Raw genomic sequence first — 22,133 nt, forward strand, 5'->3', positions numbered from 1 at the left:
CATAGGATCGTTGTATTAGTTATGTATTGCTGCATAACAAATCACCTCAACCCTTAAAGGCTTAAACCCATATAAATATTTATTATCTCACATAGTAGGGCAGGAATTCAGGAGCAGCTTATATGGGTGGTTCTGTCTCAGAAACTTTCATGAGGTCAAAGTGAAGGTGTCATCTGAAGGCTTGACTGGAACTCAAGATCTGCTTTTCAAGATGGCACACGACATGGCTATAGGCCCAGTCCTCAGTGCCTTGCTGGCTGTTGGCAGGAAGCCTCAATTCCTTCCCATGTGCCTTTATGACATGGCAGCTGGCTTTCCCCAGAATGAGTGATCCTTTTATAACCAAGACTCAGAAGTCTAACACATCACTTTGCTATATTCTCTTTGTTAGAAGCTTAACACTAAGTCCATCCCACATGTAAGGGGAAGGGAATTAAGCTCCACTTTTTGAAGGGAGAAGTGTCAAAGACATTGTGGATGTATTTTAAGACCACTACAATGGTGGTTCACTTCTATTTAATCCCTTCAAGAAGTTAAAGGGTAATAGGAGTGTCAGGGAACATAGGAGAGAAAGGTGTGGATAAATGTGCTGGCCTGCCCAGAGGTGAAATCTATTATGAGTTATAGAAAAATCTTTTTTTTTAATTTATTTTGAAATCAAAAGATGGGCTCCAGACAGGATTGCTTGTTAAGTTGGATGAAATTAAAAATAGCTTAAACGTTTGGGAAGAGGGGGGAGATGATTAGTTCTCAGGATATATTAAATGTCCTCACACGAGAAGGGAGTCAGCTATTGGGAAGGGCTGCTTTGGAAAACATATGCTGTGTCAAACTCTGCCAGCAGATGCAGAATCTGCTGCTAAAGTTAGCTCCCGAGAACAGGGCTGGATGGGCTGCCATCACAGATGTCTCTGGAGCCAGCACCCGAGACAAATATAATTCTTACCCCTGGAAAGCAAGGCTCCATGCTAGAGCTTCTCACCCCGGTGGAGGGGTTAAAGGGAGGTGTGAAGGCAGATTTAGGACCCCAAATGCCGACTTCTCTGTGATTCCTGAGAATAACGGATGATTTTGAAGCCACAAGGTATGCTGGTATTTTGCATTTCTAAATTTGGGAATCCTTCATAAGGTGAATTCTTGTTTCTTTAAGAGGAACCCAAGGCCTGATTGGAAGGCTTTTGAAACATATATTTTGAGATTTATAGTCTGAAATGTTAGAGGAGATGAGATAAGTGTGCAGAATGCCTAAAACAGCCGAAGAGGAGTTAGAGCACAACAATAATGAGAAATGATTTAAGTGATTTCTTTAGTGCAGGAAGCAAACACTTTTCCCCCAACAAGAAGGGGACCCAGTTTTATGGCTGATGACAGACAGATGTTGTCCCCATGCTGAGCAATCCAACATCATAGAGCAGGGTTTCCCAAAGTAGATTTCATAGAATTCGGTCCACAAGGATGCCTCACTGAAGAAGAATACTATGACTAATGAATCTGGGGAAGGGTGCAGCACGAGTCTCCTATTAGAAACGTTCAGCATTGTAACGGCTTTGAGAAGTCCTGGAATGAAGAATCCTGCTTAATTTTGTTTGGTTCCTTAGTTCCCAAATAGATGACCCTGGAGTTCCCCTCCCCCAACTTCTATGGATCTTCAGTTTCTATTTCTATCTCTTCAGAGTGCCAGCTTTGCAGGGAAAGTTTTCATCTGTTTTATTCATAATTATGGTCCCACAGCCAAGAACAGTGCCTGGAACTAGAGGAGAAAGTGCTGAGCTGTAACAGAGCTTTAGCTTTGGACCCCTCCATTTACACACGTTTCCTTCCGGGGCCCTGGATCCACTGCTGGCTGGGACATATTAGGTGCTCAACAAATAATTATTGAGTAAGTGAATGAACAAATGGGCACTGTGAAGCCAGTGTTCCTTGCAACATACACATTGGGAAATGCCATTCTAGAGACAGGAGACCCCAGACAGGGGAGCACAATGGTTAATGTTCACATTAACTTGAGGAGGAACGAGAGAGGAATAAAATCTCATCTGGGAAAGAAAATAACTGCAAAATGTTGGAGTTGGAAATAAAGTCCAATTGATTTACGATTGACTCTGTGGGCTTAACAGTGTCTGGTGTTTTCACCAGGTAGGATTTATCTGATATAATGTGAGAGAATTTCATTCCAAGGGTTTAGAGGGCAAACAAAAATCACAATGTGATATTTAATCATCTCACCTAGTCACAAAGTTTCCTGAGAAGGGAAAGTCTGGGGAGGGACCCCCGGCACTCCTGGGCTCCTGGCCGTGGCTCTCCCAGCCTGGTGTGGGATCCCTCTTAGATGCAGCAAATTGGATTCTGATGGTGGAGGATGATGAACAGAGAGTTGCCATAAAACCTGGGGGTTGCCTGGTTCTGACCCTTCCCACCAGTTTTCCCCCTTTCGCTTCTAAATGTGAGTTTGACCCTTAAGTAATGAGGCAGGTTTTTAATAGTCCCACCAGCCCTTGCAAGTCCAGACGAACATTGTCTCTTAAAGACTGTGCTTTGGGGAGCAGCACACGGACTCCAATACAGCTGTTACTAATAAAAATGTTTGTGGCCCTCTTTTGGAATTGCCTTTTGTGTCAATTATGAGGTGCAGGAGACAAATCCAGCCCTCTGGCCATATGTTGTTTTTGACCAAAAATGGTCTTACCCAGCTTATCCGGCAAAATGGCCCAGCAAATTCAGCTAGCTGGCTTTGGGAAATGGCTTAAGGATTTTTGTCCAAATTCAAATCCGGTGTCAAAAGACAACACTTTGCCAGTATCGAGTGTTCCAAAGTATATGCCTTGTGATCTGAAAGCAACTCCTCAAGAGGAAACCAGAGCCATTTTGAGCAAGGACATTCTCTCTGTAGAAAGCAGAATCTCCCCAGAGGCTGCCTCCGAGGGATGGTCAGTGTCTTCATTTGTCAAGTTTGAGTAGAGTTTTGAAAGCTCTGATTCTGAATCCCGGCTACTCATCAGAACTGCCTGGGAAGCTGGCAAAACTCTTCATGCTCAGACCTACTCCCCAGAGGCTCAGATTCAACTGGCCTAGGGTGGGGCCCAGGCATTGACTCTGTGTGTATGTGTGTGTGTGTGTGTGTGTGTGTGTGTGTGATTTCAATGTCTAGCAAAGATAAACCTCTCTGTTAAACAATCAATCTTATTAATTTCAGTCACAGTTGTTCTGTTTAACTTTTTTTTTTTTTTTTTGGTTGAGATAAAAATCTGTTGCAGCTAGGCCAAGAGGCATCACTGAAGGTTAATCAAACACAGATGGGGGAAAGGGTTTGAGGGGGGTTGGACTGTTATTAGCATAAATTGGCATTGTGTGCCATGACCACGAGGGGGCAGACTGTAATACTTACCAATAAGTGTGCAAAGAAATTAGCTTTTAATAGAAAAACAAAAACAAAAACAAAACCCAAACCCAAGAAATGAAAGGGAAACTGGTTGGAAGTTTTGTTGGTGATCAGTTCACTCCCTCCTTTCACTAGGTCTTTCAGATGCATGAGTCCCTCTAAGATGCCACAATGGAACTGCCAGCGCCCACTAGAGAAAATGGGGTGGCATTGCTGATGGGTTTTGAGCATTGTGGCTGAGTGCATGGGGTGTGTTGTATCCGTCAGTCCATCACCTTATGTAATCCCTTAGTAACCCTAAGAGACAGCATTATCCCCTCCTTTTTGTAGATGAGAAAACCGAGGCCCAGAGAGGTAAAGTCTCTTCCATAGCATCACATGACTATTAAGTACCAATAGGAGATCAGAGTTTCAAATATGGGTCTTTTTGATTCCTAAATCCATGCTCCTTCTTGACGTACACTGCCTCTATGTGGAAAGATGTTGCTCTAGTGTGTGAATTTTCATGATTGCTTTGTTATTGTGGATCAGGTAGATTAAAATGGTGCTCTTCCTGTCATTCTTACAAATGACATGCACTACAACTGCAGATGCACCATCTCAGATGTGAAGAGTCAGATTCTGTGTCCCAATAGCAGCTTGAAGTGTAGGGGAAGGAGATCAGGGCTAAAGGCCTATGAGGAAATGGTCCCTTGGCTGCCTATGTCCCCTGAGAGAATGAAAGCCCTGTGGGGATAAGGCCCTGTCTGACTCACCAATCTAGTTTTGGCACATCATGGATACTTAGAAATATTTGTCGAATACCCTAGTTGAAGAATGCATGCATACGTGAAAGTCTTGAGGTCTAAATTAAATTCCTGATCTGAAGAGTATTACCTACCTCATCTTGTCTAAGTTTCTCTGCATGTAGCCTCCTTATCATTAGGTCCAATTGATGGTTCTAGGTGAGATCTAAGATTCTGCTAAGATCCAGCACTTCCAGACTCAGCTTCCCCCTGCTCTTTGGGTAGATGAATATGAGCAGGACTCTGGGGTTCAGCTCCAGGGACAGAGGGAAGGAAAGGAGAAACGCTCAGAGTTTGACATGGCTATTAAGGAGCCTTCCCACTCTACTATCCACGGAGGCCTGAACGTGGGACAAGTGACAGGATGGGGTGATAGAGGAATCAGAAAGGCACATTCACTTTAAATGAGTCCCTGTTGCTTAATTTTTTAAAGTAAAAAACAGAGGGTGGTACTCTAGAGGGTGAATTCTTTCTTTTTTTCTTTTTCTTCCTTTTTTGGAATCAGGCATTGAACCCAGGGGCACTTAACCACAAAGCCTTATCCCCAGCCCTTTTTATTTTTTTTTTTATTTTGAGACAGGATCTCATCAAGTTGCTTAGGGCCTCACTAAATTTGATATGAGGCTGGCTTTGAACTTGTGATCTTCCTGCCTCAGTCTCCTAAGTGCTGGGATTACAGGCATGCACCACTGAGCTGGGCTTAGAGGGTAAACTCTTCATTGAATCAAACATATTGTGGGATCTCACCATGATCTCAGGAAGGGGTTATTTGTCTCATTCATGGTAAGGGGCCCTGTTTCTCCCATCCTTGGCTTCCCCGACTGTGATCCCGTGGCTGTGCCATCTCCATGGGATTTTGGGTAGTAGAACCTGGGGAGGGAATTTTTTTTTTCATTGGTTTAAAAATAACAAATTTGCCAAGTTCTTGAACATTCCTCAGCCCCCAGAAAGCTGCTTGCTGCCGACTGTGCAACACACACTGTGCCTCCATCACACTTGGAGTCTGGGTAAACACACGTCCCTTGCCAATGGACACTTTTTGAAAGATGAAGTTTAGTTTTTATGGACTTTTGGATTTGTCTCCAGACAGACCAAAATGACTTTGATCCTCCTGTTATGAGCATAATTGCAAGGGCATATGGAGTCTGGCTTTGGAGAACTCTTCCAAGGATCCAGGCACATGTCAAAGGCCAGGGAGAAGACACACAGGTCATTTTGTCACCTGTGGAGAAGGGGAATAATAACTCAAGACTGGTGTCCCCAATTCAGCCCTTGTTTCTTTTATAACTGACTTGACTCACATTCATTTAGAATATGGTACCATCCGTTAAAAGCCAAGTATGTCCTAAGCACTTTCTAGCTATTAATTTAATCCGTACAACATTTTCATCAGATAGGTACTATTATTGTCCTCATTGTGTGGATGGGGATACGAGAGGAAGAGAAGTCCAGTCCCCAAGGGCACAGTTAGTGCTGGAGTGTTTGTACTTTAAACTGCACACAATAGCCTCTCTCAAGAAGCATCTAGTAAGCACCACGGTACAACAGAACTGGCTCCTTGCCATGTTTTGATGTTGCTATTATTGTCACCACTAGCAGCTGAACTTAATTCTAACGCATATAGGTCCTTTTTAGAAATCAGGTCATGGGGAAAGCTCTTGCTTTCCATGGCTTTGGAAGCAGGTCAGCAAATGGGTTTCTGAATAGGGCCTGGGGCTAATGGTATTAGAATGACAGACCAGAGTGGGTTTAAATGATGGTAAAGATCTATAGGGACCAGGGGCCTGAGGGGACTTTGTATTTGTTGTTGTGTTCTTTTTCTTCAATGTTACAAACTTCAGGCCCCACAAAACCCAGATCCAGATCCAGCTCTGCCATAGTTGGATGTTCTAGTCTTGATTTGCAAGGGCACAACCCTGAGATAACATTGGGACACCTCTGGGAAGACAGTCTGAACTTGACCTTAATACAACCTCTTCTCTCTTGTCTTATTTCCCCAGTATCACAGCCCTAGTGCCAAGGATTTTTTTCCCCAGGATGTTAAGAAGAGTATTCAATCACCATGGGCTTCGTGAGTCATCTTGCCCCACAACAGAGCCCACTTCTCCAGAGAACAGAAGGTTTGCAATCTCTGGATTAAGTGCTTCCCCCACTTGAACACCAATGACTAAATAGGGTCAACTTTCCACTCCTCTGACTTCTCCTTCTGTGTTCCAGGTTTTCTCCTAATGAGATACCATGTATTTGATTTGGTTTATTACTAAATTACAATCACATCCAAATCTGCTTCCTCAGGATTATTCTCTGATTATTTAAATTGCCTCAATTGGTGCTTGCTTTTATCTATGGATGTATCTATCAGAGGCGATTTGAAAATTGTAGTATTCATCCTCTTTATGCCAGATGCTGTGACTGATGTGCGGTTCATTTGATCTTTGTGGATCTGTGTGTCTTTCTGAGGGTGCAAAGGAAGTTACTGATTTGGGGGCTGCCATTATCGATTGGGGTTTGAGGTTCCCCATTGTTCCCAGAGAACCTGGGCTTTCTCCCCACAGAAGGGCAATCACATCCATGTGTGATTCTATTTTTTTTTTTAACTGGTTTAACTTTTATAGGGAAGTATGGATTTTAAGAGGTGAGGACATCTCATTGTTGTTTCTTCTGGATCAGGGATTCTGGGACGACCTGTGCACTGGATACTTGGAAGATGCTTGTGGTACTTTGTTGGACCCTGTCCTGCATCTTCTGGCCTTACTGCAGGAACTGACTTGTTGATTTTTATTGCCACCTGTTTTCAGCCCACCTGAAAAGGATCATCTGAAACTGCTCCGGCTGGCTCTATCACCAGGCCTTAAGCCATAATCCAATGCAGTTAAAAGGCACTTTCTCTCCTGCTGAGAAATTAACACCTTCTCCTTTGTCCCAACTTTCTGGGATCATTTCCAATAGGTCTTGGCTGGGAGTTAATTAAATCTGTGTTGACACATACTCAATTTCAAGTGGCTTTGCACATACAGGAAACCTGTTGAGATTTTCCCTTTGGGTCCAAAACTGCTGATCCATCTCTTTACCCCAGTTTTCGGGGTAGGTTTTTCCACTTGCCGGGAAAGGATGGAATTTAAAGTGGGAAATTTATGGGATTCCTCACCCTAAGAAAAATTACCGTCTGCCACTTTCCCATAAAGCTTTCTATATTTCAAGGCTTGTCTTCTGCATGAAACTTCATATTTTCTGTTAAAACAACTGGAATTGTGATTATAGGAAGCTCTCAGAGGCAGAGCAGAAGCAAATAACAAGTGGGGTCAGAATTCTCTGTCAGCAGCAGCTGGTTCAAGAACATGGCACTCAGAAACAGAGGCAGAAGATCGAAATGTAGGTCAAGTAATTATTAATTCCGATTGGATATTGCATATGCACAGCCGGGAGCTTTTTTTTTAATATTTCTTTTTCTTTTTTCTTATTTCATCAAGAATTAGAAATTTGAGTGTGTTACAGGAAAAGTTATTAGCAGGAACAGCTAGAGTCTTTAGGCTCTCTCCAAGAGCACATGCCAACCTCACTGGATGCTATGTACTTATTATTTATTTATTTATTGCTATATGCCTATTTTAGTGACCAGAGTGCCACCTATGTAGGGAAAGCATCCCTCCCACATAAAGCTGTGGCCCTGGCACTGGAAACTCTTGCTTAATTTGTTGGTCCCATGGCTGGGTCTGTCGGGTGACAGAGGTTTACACACTGGCAGTGGCAGCCTATCTGTTTAGCATGCACAGTTTGTTTTTTAAGGGGGAGCAACTTTAAACCTTTTTAAAAAAAACAGAATTTTATGTTTTTCTTTAAAACATAAGATTATTGGTGACAATGGCTGTTGCTGAGTGGGGCTAACATTTTCAGGTGGTTTGTGCTGGTCTACTTGCTAGTTCTCACATAGCTTACTTTACTCCTGCCATATACAAGTATATGCCATTCTGCCATCAAGAATACAATCAGAGATATGAAAAATTGTGCTCTATCTATGTAATAAGGATTGTAATGCATTTTGCTGTCATATATTTAAAAAAAAAGAAAAGAAAAAAGAAATGTTCTGCACAAAAGGCCTGATTCTATTCAACAACGTGAGACAGAGGGAGGGGAAAGGTGTATGGTATTCCTGGTTATTACAGCTAAGTCCAAAAGGAGCCTGAGAACAACTGGCCTGGAGCATATGAGTCAAGGATTTGGGTTTGCTGGCTGGTTTCTTTGTCTTTTGGTGTGGTGATGGGGAAGGAAGATAAAGGTCCAGAGTGAGTGTGGGAAAGAGATGGCTGAGGCTCTGGGGATGGTGGTACAGGAGGGAGGTTGACACTTTGGCAAAGCAGACTCTAAAACAGCATTGGGTTGTCTGGGATGATGTCCCAGGGATGAGGGGTTTATGGCCATGTCATGGCATGCATGACTATCTGAACCCCTTCCTTCTCCCCAAGAGACTGTGCTCCCTCAAGTAAGAGTTATGGGCAGAGATCCTACGTCATTCCCATCCACGTTTCCTGTGTCAGCACATATCTGCTCCATATGGGGCTCCGTAAGTGTCCAAGACAGGGAATCAAACAGTGTCACGGACCTGTGTGCATACTGTATTCATGTGTGCACATATCTGAGTGGGGGAAGGGGCAGGTGGGGGAGTGGATGAAGGGTGGACATTATCAGAGAGACAGAAAAGAGGAGGAGCATCTTAAGAGTATAAGATACACGCCAAGAAATACAGGGCTTTGTCATCAGATGACAATGGGTTCATTTAGAAATATGTCCCCTCCCTTTCTAAAGACAAGGAGCAGTGATGGTTAGTGGATTGCATTCTTGCCCCCAAGGCCCGGGACTCCACAGCGACAGCTCTGAGTAATGAAGGCTAGGGCCAGCTGCCTCACTTGGTGAATCGCTGGCTTCTTACCAACTTTCCACTGACATCCATTCTCTTGAACTAACTCAGAATACACGCTGCACTTCACATGGCACAGGTAGGGAAGGAAAAGGCAAGGTGACTGAGCAACAGGAACGGGAACTCAAACAGACCCTGATTCGAGTGTGTTCCCCTCTGGCTGTCCCTGCTCAGTTGTGTGGCTGCAGGCAAGCTGCTTGGTCTTTCTGAACTCTGGCTTCTTTGCCGAAGAGGGGGATAATCATCATGTCTACCGCTCAGGGTTTCTGTGAGGAGTTAACTGTGCCTGGCATGTGGTAAGTGCTTCAGTGTGATGTTACTATTCCAAAGTTCAAAGTTAAATGGACTTCCCCACTTGTGGCTTTCCTTTGAGGATGGTTTCTTAACATTGTGCTCTGCATAGTCAGAAGATGGTTGGCCTAGACGTTTCCAGATGAAGTGAGTACTCACTTCCCCAGTATTGCAATTATTCCAGACAGAACAGACTTCTGTTTGTGTGCTGTGACCCTCTTTGTTTTGGAGGAAGGATCTGACTCTGGTCCCCGCTGTGCCACACCAAGTCTCAGATCACTTACCCTTGTTAAAAAATGCCATCTGCCTCAGTCCTTCTTGCAGAATTCCTCCCTGACTCTCATCAGGGTATCCCAGGGAGCTTCCTGACCATAGCGCTCAACCCCAAACATGCTGACTGCCTGCAGCACAGCAGGGCTGGGCTCAAAACCTCACACCAATTTCCCCACCTCCTCCTCTAGAAACCTAGAACTTCTCCCAAGCGTAGACTGATGCCCACTCTGGACGTGAACTAGAGAAAATTCCTTATAGCCCAATATCTGAGATTGAAGACTCATTCTTGCTTCTCACCCCTGTCCCCTTTCCAGTCATGGGAAGGGAAGATGAACGGCAGCATTAGCCCCTGTTCCTACAGCCCGACTCCTCAGATGAGTATGTCAGGCTGGATACTGTAGCTAAACATAAATGAACGGTTATTAATGATGGTCATAATGTTTTCTAGCAGTTAGCTGGCTGGGATTCTAGGATTTTTTTTTCCACTGTGTTTTGAAGGGTTAGGTTATTTAAACTTACCATCAAATAGAATCAAATCAAAGTGAGCTAATTTTTCTTAAACACTAATCATTTTAAGGCTATTGAACTAAATATAGAGGCAGTTCATTAAATCATTAAAACAGCCTGCAATAATGCTCACAAAGTCATTATGGAGCTATTCCCTAGCCAGAGAGGTAGTGTTGCCTTAAGCACAGTTTAATCAAATTAGATGGTGGGCTATGTCATGGGGTTTCTCCTATTGATATTCATTAAAAATACATGATTTATCACTAATCTCTGTGAGGTAGATCCCACTCTTCCAAATGAATTTTGTAAATGTCAAGGGGAAGAAAACAGAATGGCGTATTGTTATAATAATTTAAGAGTGGTGTGATCACATTTACATTTTATATACTATGCAATTTAGGAACAGATAATAGCTTTAACAAGGCTAAACTTTTTTCCTTAGTTAAAGTTAGAACAGAAAGGCTGAACCCTGAGGATTAGCCATTATATTTTATTGCAGAATGGACCCCCACATTTGAAGGATCTTGCAATAAAATGGTAGCTTATTCCATTGTCGGTGAATGCTTTTTTCAAGTTCTTTGGTGGACAGATTTCTACATAAATTTATGCTGTCCCATTAGGTCAACGTACAACTCCTGATTTCATATGGACTTTGGGAGAGGGGTTTGTTTTCTAGCCCGTGGGTCCTCCTCCAGTGTGGCCCTTCACCCTCCATGACCCTTGGGCCTGCAGATCTGCCCTCCTGGCCCTGGTGAAATCTGCCCAGCTCCTTCCTCCTCCTGGACTGTGAAGGGCTGATAACAGTATAAGTATTACCCCACCCAGAGGTATTTGCATTTTAACAGGGATCAAAGCTGAAACTAAAGGGATTAGGTCCTAATAGTAGAATTTTGAGCATCAGCCAGTGGGTGGAAGAGGATTTTCTGTTGCCAGAAGGACCTTGCCTGCAGCCCTGAGCAGGGAGGAAGGCCATCCATCCACCAGGGCCAGGCCAGGCTAGGCCACAGATAGGTAGACGGAAAAGAGCTTTTTTCTTTTTCTACTTTTGTGACTTTTCTTTCCTTTTCAAAAACCATGCAATGAGTTTTCACTGTTTCAAGAACCCCCTTTCTAAACAGCTCTCTTTCTAGGGGGTACACTTTGAAATATTTTCCCCTAAATGGGGACTAACGTTTAACACTCAAATTTACAGTCTAGTTTAAAACTCTCAGTCTTGCCTTTAAAGTAGCCCTGAAGGAAGAAAGACACTTAAAAAAGGTACAGTACCTTTTCGATATGAAAATGTGCCTGTTCTTAGCAAGACACATGAGATGTCTCTACACTTAAGACGCTTATCAAAAGCTTTTCAGAATATGACTTACAGCCAGAATGGTCAGGACCAGCAGACAGAGGCACTCGATTTGTACAAGATATGCAGCTTTTAGCATCTTGGCCATTTAACCTAATCTAAAAAAAGAAACACAGCCTAAATGAAATCCTACTTATTTTACTCTGCTATATTGCAGAATAATGGAATGCCCACCCTTTTCTGCCCAGGAGATCTCTAACTTGACTCCTGGCTCGGTGGGAAGCTCTCAAAACCATTTCCAACGCCAAGCTCAAGATACAATAGGGACTGGCCATTAGCCACAACATCTCCTGCCTGTGAAGTAATGGAGATGTGAATAGGACAGTGCTGAATTATTGGCAGGAACTGACTTCTGAAAATAATAAATGAGGATCCCAGCAAAGTCTCTTGTTAAGTAGCTGAATGTCTAATTCACCGGGGACATTGTTTCAAAATTCATTTCATCTTCGATAATTTGATGAAAGAAAGCACTGTACTGGTGGTTTCTCTCGTGTAAGGCTGCACACACCTAAGGGCAGGGCGCATTTATTTTGATGATTAATAACTGTAAGTTTTGTGGCTTAATGGGAAAGTGCTAGATATATTTGAAATGCCACTGCCTTCTCCCTGTTCTTCATTCATCAGGTAAACACCTGGGTGACTTGCCTTCCAAGTTTGTGCTCGGTGGAACTTATGTTATCCACTGACACTCTGGAGATATTATTCTTGCATAATTGTGGCTGGAGAGCTTGGGAGTCTGTGGTAACTGATTTCGGGTGGACGGTATAGGGTGGGCATTGTTGAACTCATAGCTCTTCTCCACGATGGATAACAGGAGCCTGGGAGAATAAACAGAAGGAAAGAGAATATTTCTCCTTTTGCTCCCATGTGATCCCTAAAATCCCCCCCAAGAACCTCAGTGACTTAAAGAAGTGACTCTTGTTTTCACTGGGTTATTTTAAAGATGCATTAGAAATAAAAGGACTAAAATTAGAGGTCATAGAATCAAGAGGGTGCTTGGGGAGACCTCCTGGTCCTGGTGACCCCAAGAATTTTCCTGCTCCTGTTTTCCTTAAACCTCATTTAAATTATTGGGAGAGATGCCACTTGCCTCTCAAATATATATATATATATAATTAAGATATATATGTTTATCTTCATATTAAGGACATATCTTTTAAAAACATTCCACTCTTACCTTTACTAAGTTGAAACATTTAAAAAGATTTCTACTCTGTCAATAAAAATGATTTTTTACATCTATAATCCTCTTTTTTCTTTTTTTTTTTTAATAATGAGGACTTGAACCCAGGACCTTATGCATGTTAGGCGAGTACTCTACTACTGAGCTACATTCCCCAGCCTTCTATGATCCTTTTAACAATTGAAACATATTTTCAGTTGTTGTCCCACATGATTCTGAAAATGGAGGCAATAGCCCCATTTTAAAGGAAAGAAAACTAAGCTTCCAAATTATAGTCAGTTTCCTGTTTCTGCTCTCATCCTGCCCAGGGGGTGATGGGAAGTCAACTTGCTCACTGTTTAGATTTGAATTGAGTCCATTTAGCAGATCTTCATAAAGCATGTGCTTCATATGCCGGACAGTGTGATTTTTCATGTATGGCCTATGGGCCCATCCCAAAGGGTCCAGTTCAGAAACTATTACATTGACTTCTTCATGCTAAGCTTTAGCATTTTAGAAACTTCAAATGGGGTTTTCACCCAATAACCAAAAACAATAAAGTTCTCCAAATTTTAACTGTTGTCATGGTCATTGGAGGGGCCAAAGACAGTGGAGTGAGTCTCAGGGTTTGTCTGCGTGTTTGTGTGAGTGTACGTGAGTGTACGTGTCTTGTAATAATGACCCACATTTTTACTGCCTCGTCTCAGTACACCAGAGGAGTGGTTATGGTCAATTATGTCATTGTTAAAAAGAAGTCCATCTCTTTATTGACACAATACAGACTCTTCCAATATATAATAGTGCCATTAACCTTCATGTGGTCACCAGCCAGCCCCTTCCTGCAAAGTCTCTCAGAGTGCAAGCTCCCCAGGATGTAATTAACCTTAGACCCATCTCTGCCTCTTTTTCCCACTGCTTCCCCCAAAGAATCACACTCAAAAGTCTCATCCAAAACCCTAATCCCACCCTCAGCATGGGCTTTTGAGTTGCAGTTTTCTGTTAAGTTCGGTGTGTGCCAAAGTCCTGCAGGGAGAAGAGACGCACACGTGTTATTAGCAAGAGCATCTAGCACTGGGCTATGTACAGGTGGCAGCTTAATAAGTACTCTTGGGTGACAGAATTGAGTTGTCAGGTCCTCTGTTTTCCTAGCTATTAATCCTTTTTCTGTCATGGCATAAAAGACAGAACGAGATAACCAGAAAAATAAAAACAAAAAGAGCTTCAAGCCTGTCCTTCAATTGACCAATGGAAAAGGGTGTTTCAAAAAGGTGAGTGAGATTAGTCATTCAGATGGAATGGATGACCTCTGGACCCCACAACACCGGGCATGGTGCTAGACAGCTCGTTTCAAAAGTGAAAGGCAGAGAGGGGTTTCCTTTCCAAAACTTCTCTTTCCCTCTTTTTCCTTTCTTGGGATTCCCAGCTTTCGAGGTCAATAGCATGTCTCCTTTCCAGAGCACAAGGATCTGCCCTTTCAGTGCTTTTTCCAAGTGTAACAGTGCCTAGCACATGGTAGGTGCTCAGGATATGTTTGTTGAACAAAGGGCAAAAGGGGAATGGAGTAAAGGTCGTGTCTATTGTTGAGCACCTCTGAAATCCACACTTAATGACACAAGGCAGCAGTTTCAATCACGGTAAGCAATAGAAATGGCATTGCACAAACACAGGGTGTGTGAATGACATTCCCAATTGTATCCTTCCTATTACTCACATCTCTATGTAAATCATGAAGGCTATCACGAGGCTTGAGACCTGCTAGTAGCTGCCTGCCAAGCATGTTTAATGAAATCTTGTCTATTAGATGGGCATACTGACCACTGTTCCCATCTTACCTCTGCTGTAATTAAACCTTGCATTTCCTTCTTCTACTGAACAAGTACTGAGAATCTGGGAAATGGGAAAATGGATCATGTTTAGCAGTTCACTTATAAGGCAAGGATATAACTAGTTAAAGATGGAGCTGCCTGCTAAATGTCTCAAGAAAATGTTGTGGAATAAAGGGAGACAAGATGGTGCTTCCCCCTAGCATCACACTTCATAAGGCAGCAATCAATTCTCAGCCAAGTCAGCGCTGGTTGCCTGGAATGAGACACAAATCCAAGCTTTCTGTTTATGTCTATTAAAAGCAAGGACTGTTGTGCTTAAGTTGTTATGACCTCCTGAGTCGTTTTGACTTCCAGACCAGCGCTGATGCATCTCAGATGGTGCCCTGGCCAGAGGCATTTGCACTTGTTCCACTGGGAAGGAGTGGCAGAGTCCCCAGAGACTTGAGGATTATCTCATTTCTGTTCCAGGCCTGAGTCCATTCAGAACACAGCCCACAGCACTGTGGCTCATGGTTCTGTTTTCCTTAGATGGAGGCATAAGATGCCATGAAGAGCAGGTGTGAAGCTGAATACTCCAGGGAAGGAATACTTGTAAAATGAAAATGGAAGGAAAGATTAAATGGAGCCCTAAAGAGCAGAAGGAAGGAGAGCCCAATCTACAGGGTTCCATTTCTGTAAAACTAGAGAAGCCCAGAGAATACAGTTGACCCAAGACAGACCAGGCCAACTTGGAGCTGTCTTCACTACAGTGTGTGTGATGACATTCTGAATTGCATCCTTTTGTATCACCAACATCCCCACACTGGTGACAAAGGCTGCCACCAGTCTTGACACCGGCCAAGATCCGCCTACAAAGAAAGTGTGCTCGTGCCTTTCCAACTAATGAGACAGCAATGTCAGGGGACATGAAGATGAATGGCAGTGCCTAAAGGCACACCAGCCAAAAGAATCATGGTGTCCTTAAGAGAGCATCCGATGTGGTCGCTTTATGTCTCCATGGCCGACATGCTCCATGGTCAGTTCTCTCTAAAGGATGGACCATGTTTCTTGATGGCCACCCATGATAAGCAGGTAAGCTGATGAATTTTCATGTCAGTTGGAAAACAATTTTATACTAGAAGTGTTTCTTGCCGTTCATAGAATTTTTACCACCCAAAAACCTGAACTATGTATTTTTTTATTCAGTAAAAGCGCAGAGCCTGTTGAGAATGAATTTCCTTATAACCTTAATTCAAAAGGTTGGATACAATTTATCAGTGTGATGGGATTTTCTGTGGCATGTGGAAGAGATCAGTCTTAAGAAGCAAACAGATACATTTTTGGTAATCATTAAACATCTCCTTAGTTCATAAATCTTTTTTTTTCCTCCTGCCCCTTAAAGTTGAATAAGAATATGTGCAATAAGGCCCAGGACTCTTGGATCTTTGACACTAAAAACAAATACATACACTCTAGGCCTTCCATTTTAAATTTCCTTTCTCCTTTTGTGAATACATTTCTCTGAGGGTGAGAGCAGTACGTGTCATCCTTTGAAATAGACTCTTGTTTGCTCTACAAGATTGGTCATTGAGAGTAATTAAAATACACTAAATTAGGAAAGTCCACACATGAGAAGAAAAAACAGAGGAAGGGAAACAGGTATCAGAACAATAAAAATAGTGCAATCCCACTTTTGTAAATTGGAACAATTACGTGCAATACAATAATGTAGATGGATGCAGGTGTTGTTAGTGAGTGGGTGCTTAGATGCATGGGATCGTGAATGTTTTCTGACTGCTTGTCTTCTCCTCCTCAAATGAATACAAGTTGCTCTTGTGATCAGAAGATATAAAGACTTTTAAAAATCAAAAAATAATAATACTAAGTCTTCCAGAATTTGGTAAGCATGTGTTTTCTTAGCACAGCCCTGGAGTTCCTTGATATCACTCACTTTTCCCTCTGCCTCATTTTCCAGTTATAACTGCCTTCACTGCTTCTTGGGAAAAGAAAGAGAAAGGTCTCTAGAAACGTGAGGGAGAGGCTGGCCTGGGATGTGGGATAGCAGAGTTTACTTTGGGCCCTCCTTTTAATGGTATTAACATGAAAACAGGAAGAAACTCAATCCTGCCTCCCTTTTATAGTTTAATTTACCCCTGTATCCTTTTCTTTCCTTTTGATGTTTTCCTTTCTCTTTTTTATTTTTCTCCTACTATATTTGAATCTTCTTTAAGATGGATATCTTCTCTTAGCTTGCTATAGTGGTGCTTAGCACAACATAGATGCATAATAAACCTTTGTTGAGGGCTGGGGTTGTGGCTCAGAGGTAGAGTGCTTGCCTCGCACGTGTGAGGCACTGGGTTTGATCCTCAGCACCACATAAAAATAAATAAAAGAACAAAGATATTGTGTCCATCTACAACTAAAAATAATATTTAAAAAAATAAAAGAAACTTTGTTGAATTAAAGCCCAGGGATGTTAAGTGATGTACCTAAGGTCACACAGCTGATTTATAGCAAGGAAAGGGCTAGAATTCAGGCTAAATCAGGACGCCCTCTCACAATGGGAAGCATACTGGGCCAAACCAAAAGGAAGATTGCTGTCTCAGCTAGGAGAGCTCTGTTAGTAAATTGGTAAGAACATGTAGCATAGGTCATCTGAATAGGGATAAAGATAAAAAGGATGAAGACTGGAATCAAATTTATAGGCTCTCCCTCATGTTTGATGAAGCCCTTTGAAATATTACCACTGTTGCTTTATGGCATGACTACTTTTAACCACTGTTTTCAACTCCTCCACAAGTTAGAAAGTGTATAGCTTTGTTAAAAAGTGCAGCCAAACAGCATTATGCTCTTGGGCAGTCCACTCATGATACATTTATTCAGGAGAGGGAAAAAAATAGATCCATCTACACTGAAATCACAGAGAACCTGTTTTTATTAAAGGCTCCTAGGAAACAATGCACCACGTCTGAAAGCAACCAGCATGCAAGTGAGAGATTTCTCCCCGCTGAAACATCCACCCCGTGAGGCAGACTGTGCAATCTCCAGACCCAGGAGGTAAGAGGGAAAATCATCTTGTTGGGTAAAAGGACTCTGAGCAATCGCCTTCTTTGGAAATGGAAGAATTTCGTTTTTCCACCTGACAAGCAGAGAGGGAACTGCTTGCTTTCAGGGAAGACACTGGAGTTAATCGTCCCAGGGTAATGGTTACCTTTGGCCAAAGTCACAGCCCCAGGAGTTGTGGCTTCTCTCTCTTCAAATGCTGATCAAGTCTCTGAGTGCTTGGGATGGTTGTGACATATTCTATTTCTGTATCTCCCTTTGAGAAAAGCATCCTATAATTTGTATCCACTTCTTGTAGTTGCTGTGGATGGTGATTCTTAGCCCCACCAGCACCATGCTGTGTGGAATTGACCCTTTGCAAGTTTTCCTCCATGGCACATTGAATAGGAAAATAGAGGGGTGGAAAAGGAGAAAACAAGGCAGCCGTGGGAAGACGGAACCAAGAGGAATTGAGTTGTCTCTACAATTTGACCCTCACGTACCTTTGCACTCACATCCAATCTGTTTTATTTAAGACGTGTTGCCTTGAAAGTCTCTAAGTACCTAGAGAGCTGGGTTTTGAGTCAGGAAATCCTTCCAGTCATTCCAATCATTTGACTTCCTTTGAAACTAATATTTAAAAAAATGTTCACCTTGTGTTTAATAGGCTATGGAAAATGCTGATTTTCTAGAAATAAAAATTGTAGTCATGAGCTCATCTTCTTATTAATTCACTTTCCCTGGCAGAAACAGCATCATGTTAGAGTAGAGATCCAGCAGAATGTTCTCTACCTTTCTGTTCTTTTTTTCCCCCCTAAGTTTTCTTTTGTAGTGATTTTGTGAACTTGGCCACCGCCTAGAGGAGTAATATTAGAGTGATTAAAATTTAGGTAAAATGCACCACTTGCTTCTGACAGTAGCCCTGTGCCTTGCCTCATGCAGTTTCAGAATTTCACCGACTGTCATCATAGCTGGCTGATCTCTCAGAGTGTCTGTCTGTTGGTGTACAACTTGGGCGTGAGCATTGAGGAAATACTCTATTAAGAGGGCAGCTGTGAGCTGGGCGGGTGGCTCAGGCCTATAATCCCAGCAATTTGGGAGGTTGAGGCAGGAGGATCCTGAGTTCAAAGCCAGCCTCAGCAATTTAGCAAGGACCTAAGCAACTCAGCAAGACCCTGTCTCCAAATAAAATACAAAAACGGCCTGGGGATGTGGATCAGTCCCCATGGGTTCAATCCTCAGTACCAAAATAAATAAACAAACAAACAAATAAATAAATAATAAGAAAAAAAGAAAAGGCAGCTATGGTGAGAAGAGTCTCTGTTTATTAAGTTTTTGGAAACTTTTATACTTTTATTTTTATATAATTATAAACTCATGAGAACTTACAAAAAAAAAAGAGTCAAAAAAGAAAAGAAAAGAAAAAAAAAATTTGAAAAAGAGTTCTGAATGCTTTTCATTCACCTTCTCCCAGAGGTACCATCTTCTATAGCTATTTGACATTGTACCCAGTGTCAAAACTGGAAGTTGACCTTATTCAGTTTTCATCATTTTTTTTCAAGAGACATTTGTAAATTTTACTAGCTCAACAAAGTTCAAGAAATTAAAATTTTTTTTAGCAATTTATTTCCATAAATGTATTGGTTTGTCAAAACTGAAAAGAAGTCCTTTGTTATTTATATTATTCCACACACAAAAAAATTTCCAATGCATTTTCTCTAATAGCATTTAGTAATAGCATTATTTTTAAAATTTGTTCTTTTTGGATATACATGCCAGTAGCGTGTATTGTGACATATTAGACATACATGAGTGTAACTTATCTATTAGGATCAGTTCTTATCGTTTTTTAAGCCTGCCTTCTTCTGAATGTGTGTCAGTCCTATGTGACTTTACTCCATGTATGGGTTTATGTAATCATTGCTGCAATGTCCCCTTGCCACAGAATAACTCCTGCTTCCTACCAGGCTGTCTTAAAATCTCCATCTCAGGCTCCTGTGTGTTTCTGGAGGAACAGGGATGTGTTAGTCCGTGAAGGCTGCCATAACAGAGTGCCAAAAAATGATGGCTGAAACAACAGAAATTTACTGTCTCCAAGAGGAGGCTAGAGGTCCTCATCATGGGAGTGGCAGGGTTGGTTTTTTTCTTAGGGCTGCCAGGGTGCATCTGCTCCAACCTCTCTCCTGGCTTGGTGATCGCTGGCATTCATTTATTGCAAATGCATCACCCCAATCTCCGCCTCCCTCTTCACAAGGCCGCCTCTCTATGTGCATGTCTGTGCCCCAATTTCCCCTTTTTGATAAGGACACTAGTACATTGTATAAAGGCCCACACTAATGATCTCACTGTAACTTGATTACCTCAAAACAGAAGAACCTATATCCAAATAAGTTCACATTGTGAGGTGCTGGGAGTTAAATTATTAAATTTGAGGGGACAAAATCCAGCCCATAGGCAGGACTAATTTATATTGTTTCAATTTATGTTCAATCCCTGATGCACATTGAGTTAACTGACATATTTTCAGATTATTCTGTGAGGTTATGATGCCCTACATGGATTGGTACCATAGGCCACTGTCTAGAAGGTCTGGTCCAGCTGTCTCAGTGTGGGAATCCCCTGTGATCTTAGAAAATGCCCACATCTGCATAAGTGGAAAGAAAATAGAGAAAATGATGTGTGTATTGGAGAGCTTAGTAGTATAGAAACTTTCCTTACTAGGTCACAGGTTCTTAGCAAGCATGAGATAACCAGACGTCATTTCTAAACTGTATTTGTGTTTCCTGGACATTTTTTAAAAGAAGAAAACACTCTTAACAACAAGAAGACAAACAACCCAACTTAAAAATGGGCAAAAGACTTGAATAGGCAATTTTTCAAAGAAGGTATACAAATGATCAATGAGCACATGAAAAGATCTTTAGCATCATTAGTCACTAGGAAAATGCAAATCAAAACCACAGTGAGTTACTTACTATTTTGATCTTATAGAATGACTCTAATGATATTATTTTTTTAAATAGGAAAACAACAAGTTTGGTGAGGATCTAGAGAAACCAGGACCCTTGTTCCTTGCTGGTAGAAATGTAAAATGGTTTAACCACTGATGAAAACAGTCTGGCAGTTCATCAAAAAGTTAAACAGTACTGCTATAAGATACAAGTCTACAGCCAGGTAGGTACATTGCCAAAAGAATTGCAAGTAGGTTCTCAAACAGATATTTGTACATAAATGCTCATAGCAGTGTTATTCACAGTAGTTAAAAGGTGTCCAAAGTGTCCCCAGTGTTCATCAACAGATGAATAAACAAAATATGGCATATACACACACGATAGCATACTGTTCATCTGTAGAAAGGAATCAAATTTTGATATATGCTACAACATAGATGGACCTTGAAATTTTTATGTTTAGTAAAATAGGGCATACAGAAGGCCAAATGTTGTATGATTCACTTATAGGAAATACCTAGAATGGGCAAGTTTGTAGACACAGAAAATAGAATAGAATAAGGTTAGCAGGGGCTGGGGGAGGAGGAAGAAGGGAAGTATTATGGTTTAGATATAGGCTGTCTCCCCAAAGATCATGTCAGACAATGCAAGAAATTTCAGAGGCGAACTGATTGGATTATGAGAGCCTTAACCTGATTGGTGGATTAGTCCAGTTGAATGGATTGGATGGGTAGTAACTATAGGCATGTAGGATATGGCTGGAGGAAGTGGGTCACTGGGGGTGTATCTTTGGGGTATGTATTTTGTCCCTGCTAAGTGGAGCAATCCCTCTCTCTCTCTCTCTCTTCCCACTTCCCCACCCCCATCCTGATTGTAAAGTCCTGAGCTATTTTCTCCCTTTATACCCATCAGCCATGATGTTCTGCCTCATCTTGGGCCCAGAGCAATGGAGTCAGCCATCAGTGGACTGAGACCTCTGAAACCATGAGCCAAATAAACTTACCCTTCTCTAAAATTGTTCTTGCTGGGTCATTTGATTGCAGCAATGAAAAAACTGACTGAAACAGGAAGTATGGCTTAGTTTATAGAGTTTATGTTGGGGATAATGAAAACATTCTGGGTACAAGTGGTGGTGATGTCTACACAGCTTTGTGAATGTAGTTAATGACATTAAATTGTGCACTTACAAATGATTAAAATAATGAATATTATTATGTATATTTTATCATAAAATAAAAAGTGAAGAATATTCACTTAAAAAGCAAGGTACTCTCTCTTTGGGGGGAAAATAGATTCAAAAGCTTATTGGTTACTGCCACATTGGTAGCAGTCTCCTTGAAGTCCTATTTAGACAGGGCTTCTTTTCCTAAATTCTACATCATTAACTTACTGTATCTCAGCATTGAGTATCTACTTTATAAAGGGCACCATGTCTGCTTTAATTAGTTCACTAAGGACTGAATGGACAGAGAAATAAACAAAGTATTTGCAGGGAATGACAGACAGGAGAAGTCATATTCTATTCAGGAAATCATAAGTTTTGAGAAGACACTGGTCTTGAATCATGGATAAGACTTCACTCGGCAAAGATGGGCAGGGAGAACATTCCTTCTAGTCTAGAGACCGAGCAATGTGAGCAGAGATACCAAGGCAAGAAAATGCAAAGAAAATCTGA

General features: G+C 41.8%; 1 long non-coding RNA gene across 1 annotated transcript; it reads left to right on the plus strand.

Annotated features, from left to right (window-relative positions):
• Positions 1 to 888: 888 nt before the first annotated feature.
• LOC120885043 (uncharacterized) lies at positions 889 to 20,677 on the plus strand. The gene is made up of 3 exons (XR_005727527.2): positions 889 to 1,084; positions 17,409 to 17,522; positions 20,531 to 20,677. It is a non-coding gene; the product is annotated as an uncharacterized LOC120885043 (long non-coding RNA).
• Positions 20,678 to 22,133: the final 1,456 nt, after the last annotated feature.

This window comes from Ictidomys tridecemlineatus, chromosome 12, assembly GCF_052094955.1.
Source record: "Ictidomys tridecemlineatus isolate mIctTri1 chromosome 12, mIctTri1.hap1, whole genome shotgun sequence".
In the NCBI taxonomy this organism is placed as follows: Eukaryota; Metazoa; Chordata; class Mammalia; order Rodentia; family Sciuridae; genus Ictidomys; species Ictidomys tridecemlineatus.